At 28.4% G+C, this 13,569-nt stretch overlaps 1 protein-coding gene across 3 annotated transcripts in view; it reads right to left on the minus strand.

Annotated features, from left to right (window-relative positions):
- Positions 1 to 13,569, minus strand: part of gpc6a (glypican 6a) — a 265,587-nt gene that overhangs the window by 240,165 nt on the left and 11,853 nt on the right. The window contains exon 1 of one of the 3 annotated variants that reach the window (XM_051108199.1): positions 7,474 to 7,530. The exons of the other annotated variants lie outside the window; for them this stretch is intronic. The gene's annotated coding sequence lies outside the window, so the exon portion shown is untranslated. Of the gene's footprint in view, positions 1 to 7,473; positions 7,531 to 13,569 lie in introns of those variants that run through there. 3 annotated transcript variants of the gene reach the window in all.

The following is a 13,569-nucleotide window of genomic DNA, read 5'->3' on the forward strand; positions in this document are numbered from 1 at the left end:
ATCACAAATATTCAAACGATAAAAATCACATTCATAAACAAGTTCAAATGATATCAAATTTAATAGAGTTTAAATTTAATGAGAAAAATACTCAATGCAGTTAGAAAGAAACACGCTACATCTCTAGTTTTAACATTATTTGTTCTTCAGACATTCCTCTTTAAAAGAAAAGAAGTCTCATATTTTTGCAACTGACCCACATTTGGTTTTTGACCACTGAAAATGTGTAAATTTTAATGATTTATTCCTGGAGCCATATTGAAACTCCAATATCTCTGGAACTAAATCTCATAGGGCATTAAAAATAAAGATGCCAAAAGGAAAGTTTGTTAAGACTCAATATCTAAAAGGAAATTAAGATATCTTGAATACTTCTTGAGCTACAGGCATGCAAATGTTGGAGAAAAACTTTAAAAAAAGTGCCATTTCCCCATTTTTAAATGGTTACCATTGGCACATAATGCAGCAAAGATTGCTAAGGTCAAAAGATTTTACTACCTAATAGAACTGCCAATCTCTGTGTAAAAATAACATTATCATGCTTTCAGACGTCATTTTTACCCCCCGTAACTCTGAATTTCAGGTGAAAATTGCCATTTTGACCTCCTGCTACAAAACAGTGGATTTCTCAGTAAATATTCCTCCATGACATTTCATATTTTAGCTTTCACCACTATACATGTGTTCTTCTTCAGAAGAAATCCTAGCAAAATCAAAAATTTGAGCCGGGAAAGTTTTTGAAATTTCCTGGAAATTCCTTTTAGTTTCTACCTGTAACCTTTATTTTCAAAAACCTTCAGCAGTAACGTTTTAATGGTGAACACCACGGCTATGACCAGCATGGAAACTGAAGTACCGTCGCACTCCTCCGTACGCAGCAGTCCACTCGTCCGTGAGGTTTATATTTCTGCCGTAATCCTCCTCTCCTATACGTTACTGTTACTGGCAGGCGGCTGATTGAAAACAGCGGCGTGCATCGCGGCCGTCTCGCCGAACCCTGCCCGAGGCTCAAGCGCTTTTCTCAGCAGCGTCGGCGCAGCCGTATATGAGAGTTTAAGAGGAGCTGGAGGGCTCTCCACTGACTTCATGTATTTCACACATGGATGCTTACAGAAGCTTACAGAAGTCAAATTCACTGCGGCCGCGCTCGCATCCGGTTTTAATCCGTCGCATAGAAGTGATGGAAAGTTTAAGCCCCTAGAAACTAAAGACGGGCTTCTCTGAACCCTGTTTGAGAGGCTTAAAACAATCCTTTTGTTAGGCTGAATAGATTATATTAAAGGTATCTGCATGACAGCTATTTAAGTTTAGTATGACAGACATTTCAAGAGGACAATCCTTGTGCCTGTTCTCACTTAACCACGGCTAGTATAACAAAACGTGAAAATAAACTATTATAATACTTTAAAAATTCATATTTAGTTCATTGCTTTTATGAATATGATAATAACAAGAGCACATGGAAATTTAAACTGTCTCCTGTTTCTCAGATGTTTCTCCTGACAACATGTCTTTAGATATTTCACATTTAACTATATAGGTTATATTATAGGTTATCACATTTCTATATTAATGTACTGCTATAACAACAACAACAACAAATTATATATATATATATATATAAATTATTTATTAATAACAAATATTGTAATAAATATTATCATATTAATATTTTAATTCTAATAATAAATAAAATAATAAATACAAACAATACAGTTATTATTGTTGTTAATAATAAATATTTATTATCATTATTATTATTATTATTATTATTAAAATAAATAAACAATAAAATGTAAAGCACATTAAATAAGTAAGTAGATGTCACATTTATTACTTTTTTAATTAAAAAAATAAGGTTTAAATAATACTTAAAATAATAAATATTTCAATTAATATTAGTATTTTATTAGTATTTTAATAATAATACTATCAATTTAAATAATAATAATAATGATAATAATAATAGTAATAATAGTAGTAGTAATAATAATAATAATGCTGTTATTATTGCTATTCATAATAAATAATTTTAGTATTATTATTAAAATAAATAAACAATAGAATGGAAAGCACATTGAACAGTTTCTCAGCTGCTTCTCCTGACAATAAGTAACTAGATGTCATGTTTAATATTTCAAATTTTTATTTTAAAAATATGTTTTTAATAATAATTATTCATAATAAATATTTTAATTAATATTATTTTTTAGTATTTTAGTAGTAATAATAGTATTAATTTTAATTATTATTATTATTAATAATAATGTTAGTATTGTTATTGTTATTATTAATAAATGATTTGTTATTATTATTATTATTATTATTATTATTAATAATGACAATAATAATATTTTTTATTATTAATAATAATAATTTATAGATTAAAAATAATATTCATAATAATATTCATAAAATTAAATTAAAAAAAAAAGGAAACTAAACTCTTGTTTCTCCTGACATTTCTTTTGTAACTCCTGTAGATTTCAGAGGAATCTCAACAATGTCTCAGATTGTGCTAAGATATCTCCTCTGTCATCTTAATATAGGATTTTTCCTGCATCAGTTCTTCTGAGAGTTTCTCAATTTTTAATCTTCTGCAAATATTCCCTAACGGCATTTTAGGAGAAACATCTCAGAAGAACTGTACACTTCACGTGAGAACGCTGGAGGCATGAAAGAGCAGATCAATAACATTTCACAGCTTCTCAGAGTCACACTATATAAAAAGCATCTTTTCTTCAAATATGACACCACGGCAGAGAGTAATGGGCCGGCGTTTCTCCGTGTATCTCTGGAGGAGAGCCGAATTAAAGCTGCAATATGTTCGAATGGCGTCAGATGAAAACAAAGCGCTCTCATTCCAGCAGCGAGATGAAGTAGCGGCATATGTCTCAGAGCCACTCGAGAAATAAAAAACAAACAAGACCGCACACATACACACGGACACACGTGCACTGATCACACTTTAGAAACAGTCCTGAGACGCTGCAGCCATTCAGGTGGAGAATGGTGCACAGGTCATTTCTTCTCAATTTTCAGCCATTTCCCTTCAACCAGCTGCCATATGCAACCACCTCTTACCCTTACCCTTTCAGTTAACTGCCCTACATTTCTTTTCATTAAATATCCCATTTCACCACACTAAAAAAGTGAAACAGCAATTGATGTCGGCTCTAAAGTAATATTTCAGGTTAAATATGCATCTGAAGTACAGTCAGAGGCAGAGTAAAACGCAGTGTATGCGCTGTTATTTTGACATTTTGCACTGAATTGAAAATGAAAGACTCACCTTTTAATGATAGACTTTTTAATGATGTTTCACTAATCAGTTGTCGAGATTGAATCATTTAAATGGTAGCTGTCATAAAAACACTGAGGTGGAATTAAGGCAATTAAGTGAAAAAAGTTTAACATGAAGCACTTAACATTACAAACTGGAGGGAAAAAAATAGTTGAACTAAAGCAAAAATTTAACTGAAAAGTAAATAAATAAAAAAAAAACCTGTAATATGAAAGAAAGAAAGAAAGAAAACAGTAAATTGGGCTCAAAACCACGTAACAATTAAAGTAAAATTGAAATAAAAATTAACTGGAGGAAAAAAAACTGACCTAAAACAGAAAACAAAACAAAACAAAATAAAATAAAATCCAAATAGTAATATTTAAAATAATCAGACAAACAAATACACACATATAAACGCATACATAAAAATTTAATTATAAATAAAACCTAACTGGGGGAAAAAAAATTACCTGAAACAGAAATAAAATAAAATAAAATAAAATAAAATAAAATAAAATAAAATAAAATAAAATAAAATAAAATAAAAATAGTAATATTTTAAATAATCAAACAAACAAATACACACACAAACGCACACATAAAAAATTAATTAAAAATTAAATTAAACCTAACTGGGGGGAAAGAAAACTGAGCTAAAACTGAACTAAATAAATAAATAAATAATTAAAAGAGAAATAAAAACTAAACTGAGCTAAAACTGGACTATAACTAACTAACTAGCAATATTTAAAAATAAATAAATAAATAAATAAAATAAAATAAAAACTGAAGAATCAATCAATCCATAGTAATATTTCCAAAAAAGCACATAGTAAAACTGAAATAATTCAGAAGAGCTAAAATTAAAACTGAACTAAAAATAAATAAATCTAATCTTTATAATAATAATAATGTACAAAAAATGTATAAGAAATAATAATATACAAGTGTGTGTATGCATATATTTAATATATTAAATATGCACTAAGAAATAAAGGTACAAAAGCTGTCATTGGGCCAGTACCTTTTCAAAAGATACAATTTTATACCTTTTAAGTACTAATATGTGCACTTCAGGTACTAATACGTACCTTTAAAGTACTAATACAGAGTTTTTAGGTACAAAAGTGGACTTTTTGAAAAGGTACCGCCCCAGTGACAGCTTTTGTACCTTTATTTTTGAGTCTACGTATTAATATATTACACAAATTGTTGGAATTTCAATAGTTTTGACAGCTGGTTTTGTCCCCACTCTCATCTGAATCTGTCGAACACTACAAAACGGCTTCAAAACAACATTTACTGCTTGAATTTGTAGACAAAACTGACAATTCAGTAGCTTTGAATTATTATGTAACCTACAAGCTGCACACCAACAATATTTATGGTCAGTTAACACTCTAAGATGTTGAAAGTTGTAAATAAAACATTCAATATTATTAACAATTCAACACCATTTCAGTCTTCTGACTTCAAAAAGCTGTCTCAAAGGCTCTTTTTTTAGTGTAATAGCATCGACATTTAGCCGTACACCAGCATACAGATCTCAAAGCTACAAACAAAGCCACAAAACTGTAATCTTAACATCATGGGAGCTGTATTTAACCCAGGCTACTGTACTCCTCCTATCAGTTCTGGCCTTCACTGTCTGGTTAAATGCAGACAACACTTGTTGTGAACAAATCGCCAGCGCCAGCGACAGCGACAGGAACCGCGCGGCCCCGAGCTGCTTTAATGAAGTCTCGTGAGCGGCGGGTCTCTGAGGAACATCTTTCCCTTCCAGGCGCGCCGAGTGGCCCTTCACACCGCTTTCTACTCCCTCTCCACCGCCGGCACCACTATACAAAGCTATTCTGCAATCACTCGAAATCCCCCACTGCCTAATTAAGACACCTCTGCAGCTCCAGCACACCTAAAACGGACTTCAGTACCGCTTGTTTTTATTGCACTAATACCTCTGGTACATGTAGTGAACCTAAATATACACACACACATACACAGAGTACACAATTACATCATAGAGAAGGACAAATAAATAATAATTGCTGGGGCTCGAGCATTTGGACTCAGTATACACAACAGGTGGCCTGACAGGTTTTGATTTATGGCCCACGGTGTGCCTAGATATCAATGTATAACAATGTAAATGCTTTAATTTGATGAAAATGCAAGCATTTATTAATCTCGGTTAATGTGAATTTCAATGCATCATTTTCTTCAGTGTGTTACTTGCTGTTTCTGTGTAGTTGTTTGTACATTTACTAGCCATTTCTGAGTGAAAATTGGTTTTACAGCAATTGTTTTTCAATAAATTTCAATCATTTTTGAAACTAAAAACTTTTATTTATTTAAATTATTTATTCATAGTTAATGTTAATTCAGCTTAATTAAAAAAAATAAAGTCTCAATGCTAAAAAGAGAGAGAAAATAATATAATATAATATAATATAATACATTTTTCATGTATATATTAAATTACTTTCATACACTTAATTATAAATATATAAATAACTAAATAATTAAATAAAAGACAATATATAACTTTACTAGCAATTTCACAGAGAAAACGGTTCACACCAATTATTTTTTCCAATAAATGTCCTTTCATATCATTACAATGTAAGCATTTAAATATATTTTAAATGTTTTTATATTAAATATATATTAGATTAAAATATATTATATTATATTATATTATATATTTTTCATTTATATATTAATTTACTTTTATATTATTAATTAATTAAATGATAAATAAATAAATACTAGCAATTTTAAAGAGAATATTGTTCACACCTATTTTTTTCAATAAGTCAATAGTTTTTTTTTTATTAAATCCTTTCATATCATTACAATGTAAGCATTTAAATATATTTTAAATGTTTTTATATTATTATATTATATTATATTATATTATATTATATTATATTACATTATATATTTTTCATTTATATATTAATTTACTTTTATATTATTGATTAAGTAATTAATTAAATGATAGATAAATAAATAAATATTAGCAATTCTAAAGAGAATATTGTTCACACCTATTTTTTTCAATGAGTCAATAGTTTTTTTAATTAAATCCTTTCATATCATTACAGTGCAAGCATTTACATTTTTTGTAAATATTTTTATATTAAAATATTATTATATTATATTATATTTATATATTAAATTAATTTTATATTATTAAAAATAATAATTAAATATATATTATTAATAAAATAAAATATAAAAAATAATAAAATATAATAATAAAAAAATAAAAATAATGAATTAAATGATAAATTACATAATGTAAATTTACTAGCCATTTCAGAGAAAATTGTTCACACCAATTTTTTTTCAATAAATGTCATTTTTTTAAATAAAATCCTTTCATATTACAATGCAAGCAATTACATTTTTGCAAATATTTTTATATTAAAATATTATATTATATGAATACAAAAAATGAATAAATAAATAATGCCAATTAATACCAATTTTTTTTTCAATACAATCATATGTTTTTTAAATAAAATCCTTTCATATCATTACAACGCAAGCATTTATTACTCTTAGTTCATGTCTATTTTAATCTTTTTTTTTTTAAATTAAAGTTTAATTTTGCTTTTCACACTGTAACTTTAGATAACAGTTTACAACAATGTTCCACCATTTTACACACAGCAGAAATCAAGCCTCAAACAAGCTGAGAATTACATTTTTCCCAACATAATTTACTGACATCCATTACAGCCAACATATTCATGCACAACCCAGCTTCTCTGACTGATCAAATGAACCCAATTCACAGCATGGAAATAAAACACGATTGCAATGATACTCAGTCACATGGCTGCACGCGTTTAAAATGAAAGCGGTCCTATTTGCACAGCAGAGAAATTAATTTTGCACGTTTTCCAAGTTTTCAAACAACTTTTGCCTCACAATTTCTTTTAAACGTTCCTTCTGTGTGAAAAACATTTCATGCAGTTTGTCAATTAATGCAAGGTCATGAAATCCGCATGCAAGATTAATAAAATGTGAAAATGCTGTTTCAAGTGTTCATGTTTCAGCAAGTCACACTGCAGGATATTAAAGCATTCGATTATTCTCACACAATGTTTCTAATAGATTCCACACAGGACTACAGGTAGCCTGGCACACAAATAAAGCACATTAATGCTCTTTTAGCTTACCAGCTTGAAAATGCTTTTACTTTTCTGTTTGGGGTCCTGATGAGCAGCATTTTTAAGGACTCCCAAGAGGCTGCCTGTTTAGAATAGTGTTTTGAAGAGCTTTTGATTGTTTTCATTTTTAAAGTAATTTTTAAATTAAATGCTAAAATGTGTCTATATTAAATTTATTTTACATTAAATAATGAAGTTGATTAAAACCTTGTAAGTATATTATTTTTATGATTAATTCTTTATTCAAATGATTTAACATTTTATTTGAAATTATTTTAAAAAAATCTCTTTTGCAGTTAAATGGTGAAAATGTAAGAGCAAAATTATAGTAAATTACAGTAAAATTACATGCCATGTCAACTTTACACACTGCAATACTTTAATTGGACATTTGCAATGATGTTTATTGCAATACTTTTAAATATTTACTATTTAAAAAAAAAAAAGTCTCTTCTGCTCACCAAGGCTGCATTGATTAGATCAGAAAATGCAGTAAAATTTTAAAATATTATTACAATTTAAAATAGCTGTTTTATAGGAAATGTTAAATGTAATTAATATATTATATTATATTAGATTATATTATATTAGATTATATTTTCATTTATATATTAAATTTACTTCATGTTATTAGTTGTAAATACAAAATAACAAAAACAAAAATAAATAAATAAATAAATGTAAATTTACTAAATTTACTACTCACACTATTTTTTTTAATAAATGGCAATAGTTTTTGAAATTAGATCCTTTCATATTACAATGCAAGCGTTTAGTTTTTTTGTAAATATTTTATATTAAAATGATATGATATGATATTATATAATTATATTTTTTCATTTATATAATAAATTACTTTTATATTATTAATTACAAATACTAAATAATAAATAAATAAACCACAATAAATAAATAAATAAATAAATGTAAATTTACTAGCAGTTTTAGAAAGAAAATTGTTCACACTATTTTTTTTTCAATAAATAGCAATAGTTTTTGAAATAAGATACTTTCATATTACAATGCAAGCATTTAGATTTTTTTGCAAATATTATATATTAAAATATTATATTATATTATCTTATATTATATTACATTATATTATATTATATTATATATGTTTCATATATGTTAAAATGTTATTTATTTTTACATGCACAAGGATTTTTGTTACGGCTTGCTTGTCCGAGTATTGAGTTGAGCCTGTGTGGATATTGAAAGAAGTCTGTTCTGCTCACCAAGGCTGCATTTATTTGACCAAAAAATACAGTAAAATTGTAAAATATTTTTACAATTGAAAATAACTACTATCTATGTGTATATATGTTAAAATGTAATTTATTCCTGTGATTTTCAGCATAATTTCTCTAGTCTTCAGTGTCACATGATCCATCAGAAATCATTCTAATATGCTGATTTGCTGCTCACGAAACATTTCTGATTATTATCAGTGATGAAAGCGGTTTCATATTTTTGTGGAAACCGTGATGCATTTTATTTTTTAAGGGCTTTGTGATGAATAGAAAGTTCAAAAGAACAGCATTTATTTGAAATGGAAATCTTTTATAACATAATAAATGTCTCTACTGTGATTTAAAGTGTCCTTGCACAATAAAAGCATTCATTTCCTTCACAGAAATGTTATTTTTCACCCTAATCCTTTGAACAGTTAGTGACACTGTATGAAAGTCAATGCTTAAAAATCTTTTCACTTTTTTAATGGCTGGTGATTTTAGGGCTTGTAAAGAACACCTGTGTCTATCTTTATAATATTACTCAAAGGCTTTCATACATTTTAAGTTTCCAAGTACCCCTGGAAGCCACTATAAGAGCGTCCCGTGGCCTTATGGCGCTCAGCACCACGAATAAGTAAAGTGTCTCTGTGGCTGTGGTTGTTTGTGTCTGTATCTCACACACCTACACACAGGTGTGTCTGAGGTGCTTGCTGAAGACCAGGCCGTACTGAGAGACTGACTGGCGTGTAATGAAGTGGCTGACAGCTGATTTGGCCGAGCAGAGGAGCACTAGAGGAGCGGCTCACTATGAAGCAGCGCTCTGCTGTCAGTCCGTCTCGCTTCCGTCTGTACTGCATCTCTCCATTGTTTTTCTGACCCATCACTGTCAGACTTGAAAACGCTCACAGGTTTCTCTGGATTTCTTCTCAGACGCTCTACACTGTCAGCCGCAGTCTTTAAGAGACCGAGTCTTATTTTTAACCGCAGCGTTGCTTTTGATAAAGCAGACGAGAATATAAAGTAGATCGGGGAGAGCGTGTACTTTTTACTTTTTACTTGTCTAGGCATGGAGAAATGAGATGTACAACTGATGCACCTCATTATTTGTTGCTGCGAACAACTGAAATGAGAAGCATTTAACATAATAGTAAAAATATCAACATTTAATACAATAATAGAAATGTGAAAAATATAAATGTATACCAGGGTTATTATAGTAAACTACAACTAAAATGGTAAAAAAAAAAAAAAAAAAAAATTAAAAAAAAAAAAAAAAAAATTCAACATGTCTTTAAAATCGGAAAAAAAAATATAAAAAAATAATAATAATCTAAAATAAAATATTAAAAAAACTTTTTAACCTAATGTACTAAAAAATAATAATAATGTAAAATAAAATATTTAAAAAACTTTTAACCTAATGTACTAACATAAGTATAGAAATGTATAAATAAATAAATTATATATATATATATATATATAAACAACAAAACTAAAACTATTCAAAATTAAATTTTAAACTAAAATTAAAATAACTATGGAAAATATGAAAACAAAAAAAATATTTAAAATAATAATAAAAACTAGAACAGTATCTCAATTACACAAAAACACTTATAACACTTTATACACTTTATTTGTTTATTTATATATAAATATAAATAAATATATGAACATAAATGAGAAAAAAATATATACAAATGCAAGTCCCATCACCAAGTATTATTTTGCAGCACATTTTTTCAAAATAAATAAATAAATAAATAAATAATAGGAAAATTAAAGGATGAAAATAATAATAATAATAATAATAATAATAATATCTCAATTATACTAATATAGAAATTATAATAAAAAAAAATAAAAATAATAATATTAAGAAATAAACAATAAATATATGAACATAAATGAGAAAAAAATATTAATGCCAAATGAAGAATGAATAAATGAATAAATAAATAAATAAACAAATGGTTTTGTCAAAACGTTGTCATTATTAATTATTTATCCAAATAAGTGCCATAGATTTATATAATAGCAATATATAAATATAAATATTTATTTTTTTCTGTGATATACAATGAATTTTTAGACCTAGACCTTTTGAAATGCGCACTAATTAATGTTCACTGCCTTGTAGAAAATTCACTGACTTTTTTTTTTTTTAATTTATTTTCATATATTTGCATGTGCATCTCTCAGTCAGGCATATATAATGGGCTTCTTCTGCATTAGGGGTATTTTTAGTGTTTTTTTTTTTTTTTTTTTCCACTGATATCCTCATTTTTGGTGCCAGGTAAATGCTACTAAATATCACAAACCTTTTAGCTTGGCAAACAACGGTTTCAAAGTTCAACACTGCAGATGACCAATTCTGCATAAAAATGAAACAATAAGTGATTCAGTGCAGGCCAGCGTTATTAAAAGAGGCACGCGGGTCGGCCAAGGTGAGACTTCCATAAATTCCCCTTAAATGTGAGTTGGCAAGATTGTGCAGCAAAGAGGCAATAAAACGTGGCTTGAACAAATCTGCATTTAAAAGCCAAGCAGCACACGCTTTAGCTGTCAGAGCTGCACTTTAAACCTGTTTGATTAATGTGATGCTCGGTGTTCAGAAATGAAACCTCAATCATCTGGCATTTCTAAAAAAACACTATTTGCTTGAGACATTTTAATGTTAATCACATTGCAGTATACTCTACCAGTCAAAAGTTTCTGAACAGTAAGATTTTTAATATTTTTTAAAGAAGTCTCTTCTGCTCACCAAGCCTGCATTTATTTGATCAAAAGTACAGCAAAAACAGACAAATTTGAACAAATTTTTACGATTTAAAATAACTGTTTGATATTTGAATATATTTTAGAATTTAATTTATTCCTGTGATCAAAGCTGCATTTTCAGCATCATTACTCCAGTCTTCAGCGTCACATGATCCTTCAGAAATCATTCTAATATGCTGATTTGTTGCTCAAGAAACATTATTATTATTATTATCGTTATCATTATTATTATTATTATTATTATTATTATTATTATTATTATTATTATTATTATTATCATCATTATTATTATTATTATTATTATTATTATTATTATTATTATCATTATGATTATTATTATCATTATTATCATTATTATTATTATTATTATTATTATTATTAAAAAAACAGTTGAGAATTTTTTTATGTGCTCTAGGATGAATAGAAACATCCAAATATTATTTTCAAATAAAATAATACTCAAAATAAAACGTACTCAGCTGTTTTCAACATAATAATAATAATAATAATAATAATATATATATTTTTTTTTTATAAATGAGCAGCAAATCAGAATATTAGAATGATTTCTAAAGAATCATGTGACTGGATTAGTGATGCTAAAAATTCAGCTTTGAATTCGCAATAATAAATTACACTTTAAAATATATTCCATAGAAATCAGTTATTTTTAAATAGTAAAAATATTTCTAAATTTTACTGTTTTGCTGTACTTTGGATCAAATAAATGCAGGTGAGCAGAAGAGACTTCTTTAAAAAAAAAACATTAAAAATCTTACTGTATATATAGGCCTATTACTATATTTTTAATAAAAAAATCTTCAATAAATGGGTAAATATTTATATTATTAAATATTAAAATATTAATTTTTTTTGAAAGAAGATTTTTTGAAAGAAGTCATAAATCAATCAATCAATAAAAAATAAATACATTACATGCCTTTAGAAAAGAAAAGTAAAAGCACACGTCCTTAAGAAGTACTTAAGTCCTTAAGGTCTGTTTAAATCCCCTAAGTACCACTACTAGTAATAGCAATGTTCGCCTTGATCTGAAAGTCTTCTTTAACATCAGCTGTTTCAAAGAACATCCCAGTTAACAAAGCCAGAAAAAAACAAACAAACAGAGGAAAAAAAGAAAGTTTGGACGAAAGAAAATATATAGCACCATCACTACAACAACAACAACAGTCCCAAATGATGCTGACAGTGACTACAAACCCTGCAAGCTGCGCTAGAATAATGTAGTGTTGGTTTTCTTGCTGCTCCGGGGGAGACGGCGAGGCAAGAAAGCAACGCTATCAGCATCTCACGACTGACAGGGAAAACAAAGCGTCGGGTTTTCACCTCGCCCACACTTCCAAACACCTTATGTCTGAGCTACAACTTCCTGTAGCAGTCAATTTTCACAGTATTAATGCCTTCATTACTTCCTGTGCATCTGAACGCTCTCCAGGGCGCCGTTCGGCTCGCCTCTTTAATGCAGCTCACCTTCCAAGCGCTATTAATCAAACGAAGCCGTTCTGTAGCAAAAAAAGCTGTCCAAATAATTAACTTATGTAAATTGACTTTTTGTGAGCTTTGGCCATTTAATCAAAACATGTCTTTGAGCTTTATTAATGTTGAATTTATTAATGCCGGTGTGATGGAGCATCCTCCGAAGGGATGAACGCTACCGCCACCATCTAATCCGCATCCGTCTGTACTGCACCTGATGCGCTCGTGTTAGTATTCCTAATTAGCGGTAATTAAGTGCTTTCTACAGCCTCTCTCCTTCGGGGCGGCAGCTAGTTTGCGGCATATTTATGCTCGGATTATTTGAGAGACGTAAGGAAAAACCAATTACGCCTGTCGCGCTTCACGCTGAATCTGTATTAGAGTTTATTACTGTCTCAAATGTCACATATTTGCACGTGGCGTCACTTCAAATTGTTGTTTTTCCTCAAAATGACAATGTTTGAATGAAAAAATAAAAACTGAATTTTGACATAGCATAATGAACCGTAATTCTTTTGGCCATACTTTCTAATCACAGATGAATGGAAAAAACATCAAACTGACCATTATTTTAAAATAAATCAACGCATTAAAC

This window comes from Labeo rohita, chromosome 1 (genome assembly GCF_022985175.1).
Source record: "Labeo rohita strain BAU-BD-2019 chromosome 1, IGBB_LRoh.1.0, whole genome shotgun sequence".
Lineage (NCBI taxonomy): Eukaryota > Metazoa > Chordata > Actinopteri > Cypriniformes > Cyprinidae > Labeo > Labeo rohita.